We start from the raw sequence: 21,995 nt of genomic DNA on the forward strand, positions 1-21,995 counted from the left end.
ACCTGTGAAATACTTAGGGTACCGTCACACAGTGGCATTTTTATCGCTACGACGGCACGATTCGTGACGTTCTAGCGATATCGTTACGATCTCGCAGTGTCTGACACGCTACTGCGATCAGGCACCCAGCTGAGAATCGTACGTCGTAGCAGATCGTTTGAAACTTTCTTTCGTCGCTGGATCTCCCGCTGTCATCGCTGGATCGTTGTGTGTGACAGCGATCCAGCGATGCGTTCGCTGGTAACCACGGTAAACATCGGGTTACTAAGCGCAGGGCCGCGCTTAGTAACCCGATGTTTACCGTGGTTACCAGCGTAAAAGTAAAAAAAAAAAAACCGTACATGCTCACCATCTGATGTCCGTCAGGTCCCTTGCCGTCCGCTTCCCGCTCTGACTGTCTGCCGGCCAGAAAGTGAGAGCAGATCACAGCGGTGACGTCACCGCTGCGCTCTGCTCTCACTGTACAGTCAGATCTGTCAGAGCAGGAAGCGGACGGCAAGGGACCGGACGGACATCAGATGGTGAGCATGTACGGTTTTTTTTTTTTTACTTTTACGCTGGTAACCACGGTAAACATCGGGTTACTAAGCGCGGCCCTGCGCTTAGTTACCCGATGTTTACCCTGGTTACCTGGGGACTTCGGCATCGCTCCAGCGCCGTGATTGCAACGTGTGACCGCAGACTACGACGCTGGAGCGATAATCATACGACGCTGCGACGGCACGAATCGTGCCGTCGTAGCAATGTAAATGGTACTGTGTGACGGTACCCTTAAGCTACTTTCACACATCAGGTTTTTTCATTCCAGCTGATTATGCTTCTTTTGTGAAAAAACGGAACCGGCAAAAATAAAAACCGGAACTGGATTTTCCCCATTGACTTGTATTAGCGCCGGATTGCGCCGCATGTCCCAGCGTTACTTCTGTTTTTTTCCGGATCCGGCGAAAATTTTGATTTCGTTATCTGGAAAAAACGTCTACTGTAACGTTTTTTTGTCTGTGGCGAAAAAGCAAGAAGGGCCAGTTTCGGCTCTTCCGGCTTTTCACTACAATGCATGTCTACGGATGCCGGAATGCACCGGATCCGGAAAAAAGTGGATCCGGTGGCCCAGTCCGGTTTTTTAATCTGAGCTAAGAACTTATTGGCATGCCCCCAGGACACATATATAAAACAATGCCATTGAGGCCCTCACTCATTTCCAGCCATACTGCAAGAGAGCCAACACCCTTCCAGCAAGAGCCTGCCTGCCAGTTGGAGTCTGCCTGCCTGCCAGCAAGAGCCTAGCCTGCCTTCCAGCAAGAGACTGCCTTGCCTGCCAGCAAGAGCCTAGCCTGCCTTCCAGCAAGAGACTGCCTTGCCTGCCAGCAAGAGCCTAGCCTGCCTTCCAGCAAGAGACTGCCTGCCTGCCAGCAAGAGCCTAACCTGCCTTCCATCTAGAGCCTGCCTGCCAGTTAGAGCCTGCCTGCCATCAGCCATGTCTTCTTCTGGGAGCCCTCCCTCTCGTTGGCAGCGCACTCAGGTAAATATAACGGTTTTTTTATATAATTTCTCTCTGTCTAGCTCTCTCTCTGTCTGTCTAGCTCTCTCTCTGTCTGTCTAGCTCTCTCTCTCTCGGTCTAGCTCTCTCTCTGTCTATATATATTAATGTATTTCACCATCTTTCATTTTTGTAGGAAGCTGCTGCTGCAGCAAAAGAGGATCTTCCAGAAGAAGACTGAAGGGGTGGAGAAAGACCTGGAGCAGGATCACAATTGATATGTTTCTTTCATGCATCGCGGAACCACAAACCACACACTACACCCAACACATAAAAACAAAAGATCCTTACAGAAAGAACAATGCACACAACACATAGAAACAGATCATTTGACACATCACACAACATAAACAGAATGATCATTATAGATATCAAAATTTACACAACACATAAAAAGGCTAACTACAAGCACATAATTTTTATGTTATTTTTCTTCTAGAGTTCGGATTCTGGTGCTCGATCCAGAGGTCCTCCGAGTGTCTCCCAGGGTCGTCAGTGTGAGAGTCGTGGCGGCCGTCATCGTGTAAGCAGCACTTTTTTTTTTTGGGGGGGGGGGAATTTTCTTTATGTCGTTTTGAATCTAATATTGTATTTGTCCTTTTTTATAACAGGCTTCAACACTGTGCTCCTGATTCAGATGGTGAGGAGGTCGGGCTCAATATTGACCTCCTCATCGATCTGATCCGAGACAGGGAGACGCTGTGGAACATGGGTGACCGCCGCCATGCTGATGTCATAGTGACCCGTCGACTCTGGGAGCAAGTATGCCAACAGCTAGTAGAGAACTGGGAGGACCTCGATGTTTGGGCCCAGAATCAAGAATGTAAGTATACACAGTTGTTATGTTGATGCATTCTAAGTACTGTATCTTAACCAATTTGTGTTTCTCCTTTTTTTACCGGTGAGAGGATTTTGAAGCAGTGGCAGTCTATCAGGGAACGCTTTAAGAAGGAGTTCAACAAATAGATGTGGGCCCCGAGTGGTTCTGGAGGACGCAGGAGCAGATACAAATATGCCCAAGCCCTGTTGTTCCTCAGGACAACGATGGTGACCCGAAAGTAAATATTACCCACCACATGTAATAACAATTGTTTTACATGTCTAACCCTCTTTTTTCTATTTCAGCCAGGGCCATGCAATATCAGTATATTAATTATATATTTTTCTCTTTGTTCCACAGCACTGTCGGGATCACTCGGGAGCCTGCAGCTGAGTTGAACCCTTCTGGGGTGATCCCTCAGGAGTCCGCCACCGAGGGACAGTTCGACAGTCCCTGCCCCTCAGAGTTCCGGAGATGGTTGAAATTCCCAGTCTGAACTGGAAATGTAGTGACAAAAGGGATTCTCCAGTAGCAAGGAATCTGTGAACAAAAGAAAGGCAGAAATTACTACAAAATTAAATTACAATCAATGAAACTGTGCTACAGGAGTACATACAATAAAAAAGGCTTACCGAAGAGTGGCTATCAGACGCTTGGCCGGTGAAATAGAGAATCGGCAATATGTATCACTCCTTCGGATGAGATGTTCAATTCGGTCCACCAATAGATCAAAGTTCTCCGCTTTCATCCTCACATATGAGAAAAGTTTCTCTGGGTCTCCTCGTAGCTCCATGTACAGTGTAGAAAACACCCCACGAATCATTTCTCTGTGCGGTGATGGGGTGGATCCACAAACGGCATTGGCGCAGACGAATGATGTGTTGTCTCTCTCGCTCCTTCTCCAGAACAATTGTTTTCAAGCGATTCACCTCCACAATGAAATCCACGTTGTTCTGCAGAATATTCGCAATAACGACATCCATCTTACTCTCCAAACACTTGCTCCTCTCCAACCTGTCACTGATGGGCAGTAGGAAGACTGTATATATAGTTTTCAGGGGGCCAATCACATTTTGGAGCCTCCCAGGGGCGTTCTTAAAAACCGGATCCGTCAAAAACCGAATGGAAAAACAGACAAAACGGATGCCAACCGGATGGGATGGATCCGTCTGGTTTTCACAAATTACGCCAGATACGGCACTGCGGCGCGACGCCGGAATCGGCATGCCGCGAAAAACCTGATGTGTGAAAGTAGCTTAAGAGATCCTGAAAACTTGACCTGTTGGTGGGTCTTGAGGACTGGAGTTGAGAAACACTGCTCTAGATGTAGATGGTCACATATTAGCAAAGTCAGAGACCAATGGTTAAAAACAAAGTTAGGATAACTTTTTTTGGATGGTGCATATAATTAAAGTGCCTGGAATGTGTTGGCCCTCAAATTATTTTCATTTTTTTTTACATACAGTAGAGTAGGGCACCATAACTCCCAGCCTAATGTTACTTAATAGGGCAGGGTTACTATGTTTGATCACTACTCATTATTTAGATTGATAAGACCAACAGAATATGTAGCTCCTCCGCACAGGTCTCATAGCAAACGCAGGATATATCTGTATGAAGGATCAATATATTCTACTGCGCTAATAAATATCTTTCCTCTAACGATAGTTTCATACGTCCAACATTCATGGTTCAGGTATGGACCACGATGTCAAGATCCACCAAGGTTCTTCTGGTTAAAATACGATAGGCATATATGAGTTTGGGTCAGGAGATGGACATTTGAAACTTGCAAAGCTATTAATTTTTCCTTGAATAAGCAGCATGATTTGGGGTAGATGACAAAAATTAAAAATAAATATAATATTTTCCAGTATTTGTTATCTGTCCCTTTAGTTATGTTGCCCTAGACAAATGGCAACTATAACATAACCGTAGACCACAATAACACGTACAGATGTGTCCTTAATTTGTCTCCAAACTCCACTGATCCAGAGACGTATGTCCCAAGATGTTAAACATTAGACCGATGCATTAACAGATGCCACCCGTTGACTGTCCGTCACACTTAGGCTCCTATGTTAATAAAGTGTGCAAGTTTAACAATATTTTTTATTGGATCGCTGTATGAACTAAGCGCAATATCTTTCACAGTAGGTAGGTGTAGATAAATATATGTCTGCAGCAAATGAAATGTCAGATTTGAAGAGCTGTGATAAAAATTGAAAAGACAGTTTAAAGTAATATTGATAAAATTCTGTGTCTAGGAAGTCAAACACAGGGGCTTACATACAGATCTGTGATTTGTACACAATTTCCAGGCTTCTCTTTGTTCAGTAAATATTCAGAGATTCCTCAGTACCCAACATGATGTCTGAGACAACACACGTGGATCGATACTGTCATCATAAGGCAGAAACACTGAGATCCCATTATCTTCCTTAAGGGATTTGTTATGCAGGTACAGAAAGAGATACGGTTATATATAACTATAAACCATCCTAAATCAATACACAATACAGCAAAAAGCCATCCACTTGCACTCCTGCCCCTGTGACAATGGAGAGAGTAGTGACAGCGGAATAGTTACTCAGTCGTACCATTATAGATCTCGCTGGTTTATTATGTGCTATTCTTGGCATGTTCATTTACATTCCCTATTACCTTATTATGGACACAAAATAAACTATCAAACTAAAAGTTAAACAAAATGTCATTGATTATTATATAACTAATAGTAATCTTACAGTACGTTTTTATTTTTTCTGAACCGCAAATCGAATGTTTGAACTGAAAGAAATTACAAATTTCAAGAAAAATTGACTCAAATTCTGTCCCCTGTGTATCAATCAGCTCATCTATAATGCACATCTAAAGGATTGGAGGTTGGACAAAGATATCTTCACCAAATAGTTTACGGATATTACCCCATGAGACAAAGATATCCACAAGGATGTAGTATATTAAAAGCCCTTTCTAGAAGAAGGAGGACCCAAGCAAACCTCTTCACAATTCCATGAACCAGATGACCATGCAAATATTGGGAATTGATGGCCTTTCTTCTACAAAAGTTTGTCTTGATCCAAGCTTTTGAGTTGCCATCTCAATGTCCACCAGAAGCCATAAGTCCAATATTTTTGCCTCCTCATAATTTGGAGCAGCGTTTAAAAGTATGAGAAACCTAATGGCTACGCTCACACACATTCCAAGTCTAGGATATCCTTAAGAATACGGGAGTCAAATTTTCCTCATATTCAAGTTAGCTAGCAGGCTAAGCTAAAATAGGAGTATTGATTCAGAAGTATTAAAAAATGAATTCATGTGTAAGCACATCATAAAGTCAAGTAAATTTACCATCCTTAAGCGATTATAATATTCCCACAAAATTACCACTCCAGTGACGTTTTCCACCTCAGACATTTAAATTTACTAGGTCGATGTTTGATTCATTGGTCTGATGTGATGTAATCTGTGCAGTGAAGCAATGTCAACGCACAACAGCTCAGCATATCATAAAGTGAGACTGGGTCCTGGAGGACAAGGAAATGAAGATTATTGGTATTTAACTGTATGCTGCAGATTGAAGGCTGACACTGAGTCACTGAGTATACATCTTAGAAAAAAAGATGACTCTCCCCACCATGCTACACTTGGGCAGGCAACACCCAGTTATTCAGCTACTGCAAAATCAGTGGGAAGAGCAAAACCAAGGATCCACCCCACCCCCAAAACAAGAGAGGGTGCCGTGTTCCACAATAAGTGCTACAAGAAAGAGGTTTTACGGTGAGTACCAAAAATCTTTATTCCTCAGACACTTGATTGGGCGACACAAGAACCAAGGGATATCGTAAGCCATAACGGAGGTGGGAAAAGTAATACCAGTATTGCAGAAGGAACAACTGAATAACTGGATGTCAGCAGCCCAGGTGTAGCCTGCTGGAGAGGTGTCAGCTTTTTTTTTTCAAAAGGCCTCATTCACAAGTCCATGTTTAAATATGTAAGTGAAAAAATGGCACCAGTGTCATCAATGTTGTGCATCAGTTTTTGATCTGTGTGTCCGTTTTTACCATCAGTGTGTCATCTGTGTTTTTCATGGATTTATGAAAAAATAAATAAATTACAAAGCTTTTCCTATACATCACATGGATGGAACATGAATGGCACATATTTTTTCACTGACCATAGATGTATATTGGCCCTTGTCATCTGTGCCGCTGGAAAACAATGGACATGTCTCCATGTGTTCTGCGAGGACCCACGATCCGTGAAAATCACAGACGTGAACAGCTTGAGAGATTAAAATGGGTACAACACGTATATGCAACATGGATGTCTGAATGAGGCCTAGAGTCCGGCTCTACGTAGCAGTATGTTAACACATGGCTCCCGTGTCCCCAATGAAGTCACCGAGAAATTTGCACAGTGTCTGTTAATGGCCGTGAAGTGTGGTTGCACGAAGTGATCTGCTCATCTCTTCTAGTCTTTAGCTTTCAGCTCGAGGTACGGCAGATGAGTGGCACAGAATGACCAGTTTTGGGGGATAAAAAATCCTTTTATATTTCTAAAAATGATACAGTAGAGCAAAAGGCTTGTGTTTGTTTTTTTTTCCAAGCCAGTCATCTTGCTCAACTCATCTCTAGAAATTTTGAGCCAAAAGGTAAGGAAGAACAGATCTGTAAATGCAAAGAAAAAGCTGTGAAGATTTTCAAATTCCATACGTCTGTTACATAATGAACTTTACTATCTCTTAACTCCCAGATTTTCTTACAGGGAATATAATTAGATATATATTCATTTTGGGAAGTGAACTGAACTGTCGGTTCTGGTCAAAGAAAATTGAGCTTTTAAATGTGATAATGGTTTTTTGAAATCCCTTTGAGGTTTCCAGCAGCGTTTGAAAATCCCGGTCAGTATCTTGGTTTAAGAATGGAATTGAAAGTGCTGAGTCTCCTGGACTATGCCATTGTGGGCTTTCGTCTGTAACAATACAGCGAGATAAGAGGCTAAAAAGTGCGAACTTCCAGCCTGCTTGCTAGTATATGGATATAGGATCTTCAGCACTGGAGGGAAGTAGAAAAAAAGATATATGTTTCTGCTCTTCCCCGAGCTGGAAATTAAAGTAAAAAAGCTTAATTAAAAACTCCATCTGAAAAGCTGCACTAAGAATGTCTTTGTGACCAGTATATTATTCCTAATATCTCCAGGATTTAACATAATATTTTCTAGAAGAAGCCTTTAGGTTCTCAAAACTCTGATAAATGATCCAGATAGAGAAATGACAACATATTTCCTAAACATTTCAGTGTGGATTGAACGAGATTGTTTGGCAAGATTTAAGGTCAAAATGAAGTGGGAAATAGATTTCTTCCTTCCCTCTGTAGGTAGCTGACTCCAACGGATCACTTGATGATGATGGTGACAACCAGGGCGGTGGAGTCGGTAAGCCACAGTTGTGACTCCGACTCCTGGATTTTATCAGGTTCCGACTCAGACTCCGGCTCCGACTCTTTCATAAATGGCCAATTTGTAACAATAAATTTACTGTTGTAAAATATTAACATTGTGCTTATTCAGTTTCTCCCCATCATATAAGTAATCAGACCACTTAGAGCAAAAACTATATTTATCAGAATACAATTAGAATATAGCAAATAACTTTTATAAACTTTTCTAAACTCTTGTAAGGAAATATGCAATAAACACTGTTATGCAGTTAATAAGAATAAATCTATAAATTTGTCCTCAGAAAAAGTATTGCCTCTGTCAGATCCTCCTTCATGGATGCCCTCAAATCTGATCTAATTATTTTGAGAGCAGAGAACAACCTCTCTACACTAACTTGGGTTGGTGGCAAAGCAGTAACCACTCAGGCAACATCTGACAATGTCAGGATACAGGAATCGCTTGTTGCACTGTTATTTTTGATGAACGGTCAAATTTCTCAATTTCTTATAGCGAACATGAAAAATTCTGCTGAAATGTACTGGCTGTGTTCTTTGATGGGGATGACTCTTCTATGCGGGAACGCTTTGCACGGTCCTTGTGATCCAAATATTTTTCTAAATTAAATTCTTCATCAGTTGATGAGGGTGAAGATGTGGCAGGACGACCAAATACTTCTTGTTCCTCCTGACTGTTCTGCAACCCTTTCATCCTTACTGCTATTTCAAACAGAGCTTCTCTTCCTTTAGTTAGCTGTTGATCATCTAGAAGAATCTGATGCATTGGGTCTACATAAACAGCTGCCAAAAGAATATTATTTTGTAATAGTAGCTCCTCTCTCCGTTTCATTGATGTAGCAATGCCACTTGCAATTAACCCTCCTCTTTGGGACAGGCGAAGCATCAGGTTCTTCCACTCCTTTAAGAAAATACCTGGAGTTAAGTCCTCTGCTTGTAATTTTTTAGTCCCTGTAAATGGGTGCTCTAGCAATTTTTCCAGCTCAGTCACCTGATTCCACTGACTTTCATTTAGCGTCAGTTGAGGGTTAGCCATGTCTACAAGAAAGGTTTTCAGTTCAACCAAGCGCTGAATCATTAAGTACTGCCCCATCGTGTGGCTTGATCAATAATTGCCCCTTTTCCAGCACGTCTCTTCAAAATTGAGTCAACTTTAGGGGTTCTGGCAACAGTAGCCAATTTTCTCACCTTGCCAATCAGTGCAGCAGCATGTCCTTCTTGCAGACTGTCTCTTATAGCCAGCTGTAGCGTATGCACAACACAGCGCATGTGATGAATGAAAAAAACGTATTGACACAGTTTCAACAAGATCATCTAAACTATCATGTTGCTGTTCATCTGAAGCAACTTCAGTTTGCTCCTCAGTTACAATACTGTGTTCCTCTATTTCAAACATTTCTGTGTCTGTGGACCCAGAATGTTCTTCTAGCTGCTGGTCACCTTCATTACTCTCATTCATTAGCTTAATAGTACTTACATTTGAAGCATTGTCAGTTACGACAGAAAGAACTTGCTCTTTTTTAAGTTCATAGTCTTGCAGAACCTTTTCCACCAAGACCTGGAGAAACTCACTGGTGTGATGAGCTTTGGTGTCTTTTACTGCCAATGTCTTGGTAACTATTTCATTTTTGTCACAAACAAATCGGTCATTGATGGCAAAATAGTTCACTCTGTGACGTGTGCAGGCATCCATTTTAAGAAACAGAAAGCGTCCCTTGAGAGTTTTTTTAAGTTCTTCCTTTTGTTTAAAAGCTTCTTTGATTACTAATCTTCTAATACTCTCTCTCTCCAGAGAAACACCAAGCTTGCGGGCCATTTCCCCATTCAGACACATAAAAGCTGGTCATGAAAATAATGAAATAGGCACACTATCCTTTACAACAAGCTCTATGATCTGTTTTTTAAATGTATCTACTGTCATTGTCACAGTAACTTTGTCACTGACAAAATATCTTGCAACTGATGGCTGCAAAGCTCTCTGCTCCTTTGTTTGGCTGGAAGAGCTGGGCACTGGTTCATTGGTTTGGATGCAGTCTCTCTCATCCACTGCTTTCAGTACTTCTGGATGAAAGTGCTGTAAATGTCTTTTTAGATTAGAAGCTCTGGTAGGAGCATTTTTATCTTTGCCTGAATATGCACTGATCTTGGCTTCACAGCATTTGTTTTCGTCTGGATCATTTGTCATACACTGACAGACAATGTGTTCTATCTTGAGTGATGGTGAAATGTTCAAATACAGCTTATTTAATGTGACGCTTCTTTGACATTCTCAGGTTTTTAATTCTGCATTCACAATCCAAATGACAATTGTTTTTCCTAAAAACAATTGTACAAAATTATTGCCAGGTCGTACAACTGATATAGTGGTCAGTAATACTGTTATTCCTCATGTACTCACAGTTAACTGATGCAAAGTTTGTTGAAAGGATAATACTTCTTACAGTCTTCCTCTTCTGAGTAGCAGCTGTGAGATGCTTGGAAGACGCACACCTAGTAAACATCTAGTCTAGAGGAGAAGCCATACTACTAAGAAATTGCAACACATTTTCACTTTCAGTTTCATACATTGTAAGTAGGGGGGTTGGGGCACCATGAGGTTAACAAGTATAAGATTAGATAAGGGCAGTGGAGAACAGTGACACACAAGTAGTAAGAAATGTCTCTCGCCAGCAGAACTGCTTATCACTGTTGTTCATAGTTTGATAGAACATATATATTTCAGTAACATTTATAAAATTCATATGAAAGTTCAATTATGAAATATTAATATTTTTTTTTTTTAAAGCTGGAGTCGGAGTCGGTACATTTGTACCGACTCCGACTCCACGACTCCGACTCCACAGCCTTGGTGACAACATCACAAATTACTCCTTCATCCATGATATATGTTGACTGGAGATGAGCAAATTGATTTGTAAAAATAGAATTAAACATTTCCCCAAAATATTGTATTTTAGCAAATGCAAAATCCAAAAGTATCAAACCTTCCTTGGCACACCATAGCTCCACAAAGCTGAATGGCACAAGTTAAACCCTAAAAATGATCCCAGCATCAGAAGGAAGCGCCGGAAGAACTGCAGTCTGGTATGAAGGACCAAGGAGGACAGAACTTTTATTATTTTTAACGTATTCCTTTCCTATCCATTTATTATACTTTTGGTTCTGAAAAAACCTTATGGTATGAAATAAGTCTTTTTGTGGTATTTTAGATTTGGACTGATTTTATTTAGACTGAAATTAATTTACCGTGCTGATTGAATTGAGTGATTCTGCCAAAAACTAACCTTAGAAAATGTGCTCGTTACTTAGATAGACACAAGCTTTTGCTGTCACTAATATATTGCAATATCATAATTGACCACATTTACAATAATTTTTGGCATAAATGAATTATGGCTACAGTATAAACTTCCTGTAGCAGAACATACCAATGCATAACTGTACGGAGCATGGCAAAATTAGAAAAAAATACTTTGAATTTCAAGAGTGCATTAATCTGCAGCAATATTATTTAATGATCTTAATCATATATAAGTGATCAGTCTTTATTTCTTTTTTACATCTACAGTATATATTATCCAACAATTGTTGTAATCTAAAAGTAGACAGTGTGCATACTAGAACTGCAATGTATATAATGTGTATCAATCCCGGCATCCATGTCCCCACTGGGTATAAAGAGTGAAGGAGCATTTTAATATGTTTCCCATGTATACAACTACAGTATATAAATACATTATAAACCAGCTGCTCCGTTTATCAGCATTAGAAGACTGAGTATTATAGGTGCAATATTTCATTCAAAATATATCAGGCCCCAGTTTTCCAATATTACCACTAATAAACTAAATGTAAAAGAAAACAAATGACTCCACTTGGAATTACAATAATAAAAAGTGTTGTTTAATTTTACACAATTATATCCACTTGCCCGAGAGCTGAAATATTCTAAAATTGCATCTTACAGACTTGATGCAGTGTTTCCCCGGCTAATTTATTCCCAAGCTAATATGAGTATTAATGCTCTAAAACATTTCTCATTAGCACATGGAAATGTTTTAACTTGGGTTATTTGATTAGTATAATTTAAAAGCCAGCCCAGCGCTGTAGCATATGTGATGTGCCGGCTGCGCCTTCAGAGAGCTGTTCTCACGTTACATTTATCAATATCCTCAGCTGTGGAATTTTCATTCTCATTTAACCATAAATAGGAAGTATTTGTTAATTCCGAAATTATCTCAATGCTACACACCAATGGCTCGTGTCACCAGAGGTTTTGCTGGGTGCTTACATGGGAGATTGTACCTCTATTATAAAGATTTTTGTTCCTAGTAGCGTTGCCTCTAAGGGAAAACGACTGCAGATTTCAAATTCCGGTGTAATTATTTGTAGTTGAGGGAAAATTAACGGTTTTACTTGGGAATTTATCTTCAACATGGAGGATAACAGGATGTGAACGCACTCAAACAACCTAAATAAGTCATACAATGCGGTCTTGAGAAAGCACTACACATCGCAACAAACCATAACAGATAAAGTCTTCTCCCTCCACCATAGCTGCGGCAGGCAGACAGGTGGGTCCTCTCCTCTCCACTCCCTGCCCGGATGTGACAAGTCCCTCCCTGTGTATGTATAGGAAGAGACCTATCCCTCCAGGTCAGCGGGCAGGGAGAAGCTGCCGGTAACCTACCTGTCCAACTAGTCTGACTCGGCTCCCGACAACTATTAAACTATGGTATTCTCTAAGAAGCCGTAGTGTTTAAGAGTTAAACATATTGAAATCAAACATCACAATGCCAAGGACCACACAGTATTTTTAAGCTGTCAAGTTCCCTTCAATAGGAATATCAGGTAAAATGGAGCGGTAGGAACTCCATGTGCCACCATGTAGCTAACCTGTATATAGCAATGTGTGAGTCCCTACAATTACAAATCCATTCATACAGGGAGGGGTGACTATTCCCTTGCACCATACATTTTGTTGCAAATTATAGCTTTCAGCAGAATCACTCTCCATAAGGAGAAAAGTTACCCCTTAGACCCCAGTCCAGAGCCTCTCCTCTAGCCAAATCAGTTCTCATGCTTTGCACTGACAAGGGCCAACAGCCCGAAACACCGTGTCTGCGAATTGAGATACTGATTTGGCTTTTATCCCAAGTCATATTGCAAGACTCGTTAAAGGGTTGATTGTGACTTGTAGGATCGCTACTTCCAACAGGTGGCGCTATAGAGTTTAAGTCCTTTTTTTCTCAGAAGAGGCAATTTGCATAGCAGAATCATAAGCACTCAGATATGATAACAGAATAAATTGTTTAATTTGGGGCATACAGTTAACAGTTAACATAGCTCCATCTGTTGTCTACCCAGGGTAGTTGTGAAGTATAAGCCTGCAGCTGTTGTAGACTTCAATACAAATATGGTGGGAGACAAACTATTTGACATTGTGATTTGATACCTTACCAGGAAACTTATTCTACTCGTTGCAGTTGGAGAGACAGTAACAGGTTGAGATATTGCTATGATTTGACCTAAATGTGTATGTTAATGTTATAAAGTTATGGCATGATCTGATCTCCAGGTCCCTAATTATGAAAATGGAGAGGATCTGTAGTGGTTCAGTGATGGGGGCAGACTGCAAATCCTTCTAGCCCTGATTTAGCCATGAAGACCACGTATTCTCAAGATTATTGGGGGCCCAGATGTTGGACCACCACGAATAATAAAGTAATGGCATATTCTAGCATGTCATATCTTCAGAATGAAGGGCATCAAAACTTATTTAAAAGGAAGGCACTAACAAAGGACACCTACATTCTCAGTTTTATGGCAGTCACAATGTCGATTTCCCACCGATGATAGTTCATATGCCATCAGTTAAAGAATAGGAAAAATTCTTTAAAAATGTATTCCCAAAATAAGTTATTCCCGATCCATAGAATAGAAAATTCCTTGCCGATTGCTGGGGGTCCAATTACTAGGGGTTCTGGAACCATGAGAATGGGGTTGTGCAGCTCACTCTTTGAAGAAGCGGGTGTGCGCATGTTCAACCATAGCTCCATTCTTTGTCTACAGTTAGAGTACCAGCACTCCGCTACTTTTAGCAATCCCATAGACCATGAATGGAGAAGAGGCTGAGCCTGCACCATTGCTACATACAAAATGGGGATCCAAAGCAACAATCTAGGGGATCCAGAGTCCCCATAGCTTGAGACTGCTGGGGGTACCGCTGTTCAGACCCCTAGTTATCAGCAAGTAATCCCCTATCCTGCTGATAGGGAAAAGCTTACTATTTGAGGATTAACCATTTAATGTCTGCATTAATACCCAACATCAAAGGGAAACGGTCGTCTCTTATTTATAAACTATTTTAAGGAATATTTCGCTTGTGCTGTATGTAAATGAAACGTTTTCTATTATGCACCAATTACTTGCGTTGTTCAAGGTCTATGTGTGGAATCATTCTTCTAATTATCGGCGCTTCAAAAAGCCTCCTGCTCTAGTCCTGCTAACATGCATCATACGTTACATTGACTGAAAGCACAGATACTGAAAAGTAGGCAAATTTGAAGGATACTTCTAATGAACATGTTTAAATGGAAAAAAACCTTGAAATTGGAAAATAGTTCAATAATTACTCGTGTCCATTCACAATTGTATTATATTAGTGAGAAGACTACATTTGCTTTGAATTCGTTTTGATTCATTTGGAAATAGCAGGGAAATGTTACTATGTCATTTCCAATAAGAATTTTTATTTTTTTTTACCGCACAAGAAAAAAAGGAAAGAAATGCACTTCACATAGGCCGTGACGGGATTAGCTTCCATTTTTTCATTAAGAAAAATAAATATATATAACTGCTCGAGCCGCAAACATGAACCGTCTGGACTGAATCAATGTAGCCATTTTTTTGTCAATTTCTGGATATCTTTAATGGAGAATTAGAACGTCTGTCCTTCTAGGCCGAGAGCGACAAAGCTGATCAATAGACACGGTAATGGCCGCATGATGCGAAGCATACAACAAAGCTGAATATTACAGCCATCAAATATATCGGAGCAGAGATGGGAAATGCAAGTTCTCTGAATTTCTACATTTAAGTGGTGATGACAAAAGGAAAATTGATTTGTTTCCCCAGATCAGGGGTTTTTCATTGTGAAACGCGTGATAACTACTGTTTAGTACATTATGGGAAAGCAGCGCTATTCCAGAAGACTCCAGAAAATATCAATACATGTCTTTAGAATTCCAGCGTGGTGTCATATTGATTTCATCTTCTTTCCGTGATTACATTCATTTACAAAAAGCTCAGAATAACAATGGCCTTATTAATGTGTTTTATGACTGTGCCATGCTATTCTTTGTTTTAATACAACTGCATTTATTAATGTAGATTAATGCAGAGTTCACAATCCAAATTGAATACATTAATAAACAGATCTCAGAAAACTGAGAAGGCTGGAGAAATAATTTGGAGAAATCCAAAAGTCTACATAATCCAATTTATGCATTTGACCTCAATCTTCGCACACCCTGTCGGATTGACCCTCTCAGTACCTAACCATTCTGCTCCTGAATCTCCACCCAGCACAGATCCTCAGTGACCCTCCTCCCTGCTGCAGAGATCTCACACTGCTCAGTACAAGATGGCCGAGTGGGTGGGGTCTGAGTACATTTGTAATCATGAGCTCTTTTTACTCTTTGCTCATAAGCACATCAGGTCTAAGAGACATATAGTCTAATACATAGCATTTGTGTTGTAAATTCTGGTGACGATTCCTATTTAACCTCTTAACCACAGATGATAGATGAATCAGTCATGGAGGGGGTCGAAGTGTGTAGAGCAGGAGAGTGAACATAAGAACTAAGTTCGCTCCACAGAGGCCGATGTTGGCTAAGTTAAATAGCCAGCATCTGTGTCTAACAGCCACTGCCATCTTGGTCCATCTCTGAAAATCCCATTAAAGGGAATCTATCATCAGGTTTTTGCTCCTCCCTCTGAAAGCAGAAGGATGTAGGGGGAGAGACACTGATTCCAGGGATGTATCACTTACTGCGCTTCTTGTTATCATTTTGGTAAAGTCATCTGCTGCTGATCTACCAGGTCTCTGAATGCTGAGCATTGTATAACCTGCACACGTCACTGATTGACGTGATTTTCTACTCGTTAACAGTGTACATAGAAAGCTGCAAATCAGTGGTGGGGGTTGGGTTATATAGAGCCCCTGAAAATTGTTGACTACCTGGCTGCAGGTTTACTAGTCCTCTAGTGATAATCTCCTGCTGATAAAACAGTGATTTTATCAAAACTGCACCAAGCAGCCCAGTAAGTTACACATCACTGGAATAAGGGTCTCTGCACCTACATCATGCGGCTCTTAGATTAGGTGGCGGAAACCTGTTGACAGATTCCCTTTAATCTTCCTTCTAGATTAAGAGTTTTACATTTATAAATAGTACATTGTCAACATAAATGATATGGTAATTTGTCCACAGTCACTTTTAGAGACATTTATGACTATGAGGTTAACCATTAAAACGCTGCCGTCAATTTATGACTGTGGCATTTAAATAGACTGCTCTCATGAGTACCGTCTTCCATTGGCTCCCCATATTGTGATAGTTGGACACTGATGGGTTACCGACTGGGGGGATTCTGACGGCTCCCACATACTCACATTTTGGACTTCCTCTGAAACTTGCTTTAAGCTTTCTTCTAGATTAGGAGCTCTACATTTATAAAGAGTAAATTGTCAACCTAAATGATATGGAAACCTAAATCTACAGTAACTTTTAGAGACATTTATGACGTTTCACCTCTTATTAGTACAAATTTTACAATATATTTGACCTTCTGAGCGCCATTATTTTATGGCACCCATACATATCTGAAGGCCTATGCTATACCTTGTTATGATGACCATCTGATTTAATGCTACATATGTTGAGGCATATTACAGCTTTTTTATGAAACATAACAAAACGTCGCAAGTTTAACTGGATAAATGACAGAAAAAGCCTTTCTTCTAAGGAAACACATTTCCACCAAATGGTGCCATATGAAGGCATTATATGAAGCTCTGTGTGCCACCATACTGGCTCTATCTACCCTATAGATCAGGCTCGAAGTGACTAATTCACATCCAATTATGAAAGAAAACTGAGTCTAACAAATCCCTTTAGGGTTGAGAAATCATACGAACAGATTAGCCTGAGGGTAAATGGACCCAACTTAAGGGATGATGTGATTAAAACTTGACTTTTATTGCAATTATATTTGTCCGTTGCAAGAGCACTAGCGCTGATTAAAACTGACTCATAGCCTCTCTGACATGTTTCGCCATGACTTGCTTCATCAGGGGACTGAGGTCTAGCTAAACTTCAGTCCCCTGATGAAGCCAGTCATGGTGAAACATGGGGAGGGTATAGGTGAACTGTAATCAGCTCTAGTGGTCTTGTAACTCACATCTATAATTATCCTGAGAAAAGCTATCCTAGCTAGTGGACTGCAGCCATTAATCTAGGTAAGAAACATATTAGCTTTAGGAAAGTGATATCCCATAGAGAAGTCACAAAGAAATGCTACCTGAGCTATTTGAAGCCTTACTTGTTTGATCATATTAATTAATTACAATAAAAGCCAAGTTTTAATCACATCACTTATGTTAGGAGCATTTACCCTCAGGGTAATCTGTTCGTATAATTTACATCCAAGTATGGACGCAGCTGAAAAATCTATCTTCAACTTACTGTAACTACTATATATTTTTTCTAAATATTCCTAAGGATCTAGTTGCTGCGACTACAATTAGTAACCGTTTAATTACACCCCTTTTTTTCAAATAGTGGTACCCTTCATTTACCATCACGGAAGCAATCAGAATGTCCAAACATGTTAAAGCAGACAGCAAAGCTGATGTAAGTACCATGCAGAAAAAAAATCATAACATTGCAAACATCCATGAATTTAGTGTTTCTTGCTAAAAGCTTATTATGGGCTGTACAAATACATCACCATAACTGTGCCCATAAACATCCTAAGAGGGGCTACGGGCGCTAGAAAATGCACATTCCACCCGCAAAGTCCATCTGACAGAAGCCTTTACTGTTTACTTGATGGGGGAAACCAGAAATCACAGTTTTCATAAAAGTCTTCAGAAGTCATTTTGAGTGTTACTGCGAAACACATCCGTCTTTGTTGCACTCTGGAATGCTAATAAATACATGGAGTTTTAAAACAGAGCGGCACATTATTTACGCTGTATAACTGCAGAAGGAGGAGAACCTGATCTAGGCTGAACAAGCCTGAAACATTCCTCATCGGTTATTGTGGAGGTAAATATAGTTCTGGACACTCAGGAAACAGATTTGTGAACGGGAACTTGTTACATTGTAGCACTTTGTATTTCTTTTATATGTATGTTTGGGAAATAGCAAGTGGATACATTTACTTTCATAAACTTTTAGATTATTAATGGCTTATGCTATAAATGTCCAATCGGTGGAGGTCTGACTGCTGTGAGCCTAGCCGCCTACTAAAACAAAGCGGCACCAGGCGAGAAGCTCGGGGCTTCCTCATAGTAACACTCGTATAGGTTTTATTCACAAGAATTACTGCTCCGATTGCCTGTAAGCCAGAAAATAACTTAAAAGGCTATGTACGCCTTAACAATGTTTTTTCGGTGTTCTTTATTAGCTTCTTAAATGTAAGGTTAAGCAGCTTTTCAGATGGTTTTTGTCACAATTGCTCATATGTTTTTTTTTTTGCCACAGAGTGTCCATACGAGAAAAATCCATACCAATTCATCAGACCCCGGTTACTATCAGCTCTATATTCTCCCTCCCTTCTCTCAGTGTTAGTGATAGCAGGAGGAAGTAGAAAGGGGGTTTGAACACAGGTCTGCAGTGGAGAGGGGAGAAAATATTTCATAGAATCATAGAATGTTAGAGTTGGAAGGGACCTCCAGGGTCATCTGGTCCAACCCCCTGATCCATGCAGGATTCACTAAATCATCTCAGACAGATGTCTGTCCAGCCTCTGTTTGAACACTTCCATTGAAGGAGAACTCGCCACCTCTCGTGGCAGCCTGTTCCACTCATTCATCACCCTTACTGTCAAAAAGTATGTTTTCTAATATCTAATCTGTATCTTCACCCTTTCAGTTTCATTCCATAGCTTCTCGTGTTTCCATGTGAAAATAAGAATGATCCCTCTACACTGTGACATCCCTTCAGATATTTGTAGACAGCTATTAAGTCTCCTCTTGGCCTTCTTTTTTTCAAGCTAAATGTTCCCAGATCCTTTAACCGTTCCTCATAGGACATAGTTTGCAGTCTGCTCACCATCCTGGTAGCTCTTCTCTGAACTTGTTTGGGGTGCACAGATAAAAAAGGCGATAGAGAAGAAGAAAAGCACAATGGAGAGGAAAATAAAGTATTGGGGTTGTGCTTATACGTGAAAGCATATCAAGACTGCAGCAGTAAGGATACACCTAGAGCTCGTACCCAGCCTGTATTACAGGGAGAGAAACGCTCATCAGGAAAAATCTGAATCTTGGACAAAGATGCAAAGTGCATATCAGAGGGCATAAAAATGAATGAAGGAAATAACACTGCAGATCTAAACTTGTAGTTGTATTAACTAAAGGAAACCACAATGTAGCAATCTTTCTTTTCATGTCAAAGGTGTTCATAGTTTTTAAACAAAATGTCTTATTACACACTGATAGAATATTACTAGAATACGTCATCAGAGCTTGACTGGTAGGGGGGGCAATTGGAGACCAAATTCCTCTTTTGGGAGACCTGTTTTTCAATCACCGACTGTGGATCGACAACGAGGGTTCTAGATATTGCGCTCCCAACAATCAGAAACTGATGCGATTGTATCAATGTCAGTAGTGAGACAACTGTGATCACTAACGTCCTTGCATTTGGGTAATACAAGAGAAATAAAGAAAAAAGTGCATTATAAGAAAGTAATAATCTCAGCAAATTATGTTAAAAAACAGGAAAAAAATATTGATTCTGGAGAGTCTTTTTGTTGAATCTAGCCTTTGTTATTCCTCCTAGAAATGTATGACTATATAGACAACTGGGTGTTACTATATTACACTTGTCAAGGGGGTGTGTCACCTCACTGTCGGCAATGATTGGACAATTTCAGGCAGGGACACACCCTCAACCTGTATATTTAGCCATTGTGAGAAGGAAAAACAAAGAAATAGCAAAATGCTATATAGTCATTTTATCCCCAAAAATGTGTGTTAAAATAGACATATCAGATGACAGATCCTCTTTAAAGAGGTTGTCAGACCTACTACATACTCATTTACTGGGTTTCCCGATTGGCGCTAGGACTAAATGGGAGAGAGAATTGGGCCACAGAGGATGAAACATGGATGTCTGTGTTAGAATGGATACCAAAACGGTCACTGAATGAACCGAGAGTGTATAGATCTCCCGATGTCTATATGGCCGGATTGCGGTCTGACTCGGAGTGCCCTAACTGCAGGAATGCTGGTCTGCTTCACATGCTCTGGACATGTCCGAGGTTGGCTGCTTTCTGGTTGGTGATTATCAGTCGAATAGAGGGGGCTTATAGATGCGTGGTCCCAAGGGAACCGGTGGTGTGTTTGTTGGGATATGTAGAGGAGATAAGAGTAGATTACAATTTAAAGATAGCAATTACTAGACTATTGTACATGGCTCGGAAGGTCATAGCAAGAAACTGGATAAAAGAGGATCCACCTTCGAGAGGAGAATACCTTCAATATGTGAAACATGTTATTACTCTAGAAAAGGGGGTTTACCAGAAAGGAGGGAAAGTGGAGATTTATGGTAAACTGTGGACGCTTTGGCTGGAATTGGGGTAGAGGAAGGATGAGGGAAGAAAGTTTTGAGAAGTTTTTTCCTGTTGGGATGTTTGTTTATAAGAGGACAGTAGGAGTCATCACATGATACTAAAGTATATGCCGGTATAAGATATGCTAAGGGAATAGCGTGAGCTGTCTACATATGGAGGGGGGAAGGGGGGGGGCTTGGTAATGTTGGGATATATTGCGGGGGGGAATCTTTTAAAAATCCCTGAATTGTTGTAAAATTTTTATTAAGTATAAAATTACAATAAACATCTATTTGAGTTAAAAAGAAAAGAGGTTGTCAGATGAGAGATTTTTTTCTTGCCCTTGGTTAGCGTTTGGTATTGCCGATTAGTCCCTTTCTGTTAAGTGCTTCTTAGCTGCAATATTAGACAAAGCTCATGAGCAAAAATGGCACAGTTTATTACAATCCATTAAAAGGAATTTGCACACAACTTCTGAACGTACACCAATGTCATGACTTTATGCGTATTTTATTGCTTATTTAAATACACCTGTTTGCTGCATTAAAAATTTGCAACAGCACACACTATATGTAAATCGATCACTAAGGCTGGGTGCACACGTCACATTTTTGCCAGCAAAGTGAATGCGAATCCTGAAGTCTCATACACGCGATTATTTGTAACGTGCAGATTTAAATCTGCATCTTGTCATTTCTTTAAGCCTTTTTGCCTCAGATTTCACCCATCATAATGAGTGGGGAAAAATCACCAAAAATGCAGGTAAAAATGCAGCAAAAATTGAAGTTTTTGCCTCTGCATTTTTTCCTGCCGAAAAATGCAGAAATGGTGCAGAAAATTCTACAACAAATGTGTAATGTGTGCACATACTCTAGGAGTCATCTGGGTGGTGCTGGAGTGATGAGGAGTCATAGGATCCTGGGTAGTGGCATACTAATGACACCCTGATTGACATTCTGGTTGGCAGAGCTGGCACTGACTAAAGATTTGAATACTATTCGTAACATTTGTGTTGGGTTTGCCTGGTTTGGCTCAGGTTCTAAAATTCAATAATTTGCAATTTCTCTGCCAGGTTAATGGTCCTAATGCCAACTTTACAATTATCTTTGTATCCAAGAGTTTTTCACTAAAAAGATTTAGTCAGTTCTTGGCTTTTTATCAATGAGAAAATACTGATCTGCAGGCAAATTCTCTCATGTAATCTGAACTGTCAACAATTACTTAGAACTGATAATATTCTTTTTGTGCTCACAATTTACCAATAATCACATTATGACACACAATAAGGCTTTGGACACCATACCAGAGTTTGAGCCATATAAAATCAGATATGATT

General features: G+C 40.2%; 1 protein-coding gene across 5 annotated transcripts in view; it reads right to left on the reverse strand.

The window, feature by feature from the left end:
• The window catches only part of AFF2 (ALF transcription elongation factor 2), a 706,159-nt gene that overhangs the window by 470,335 nt on the left and 213,829 nt on the right, over positions 1 to 21,995 (reverse strand). The window lies entirely within an intron of this gene.

The sequence above is a fragment of the Ranitomeya variabilis genome, chromosome 2, assembly GCF_051348905.1.
Source record: "Ranitomeya variabilis isolate aRanVar5 chromosome 2, aRanVar5.hap1, whole genome shotgun sequence".
Taxonomy (NCBI): domain Eukaryota; kingdom Metazoa; phylum Chordata; class Amphibia; order Anura; family Dendrobatidae; genus Ranitomeya; species Ranitomeya variabilis.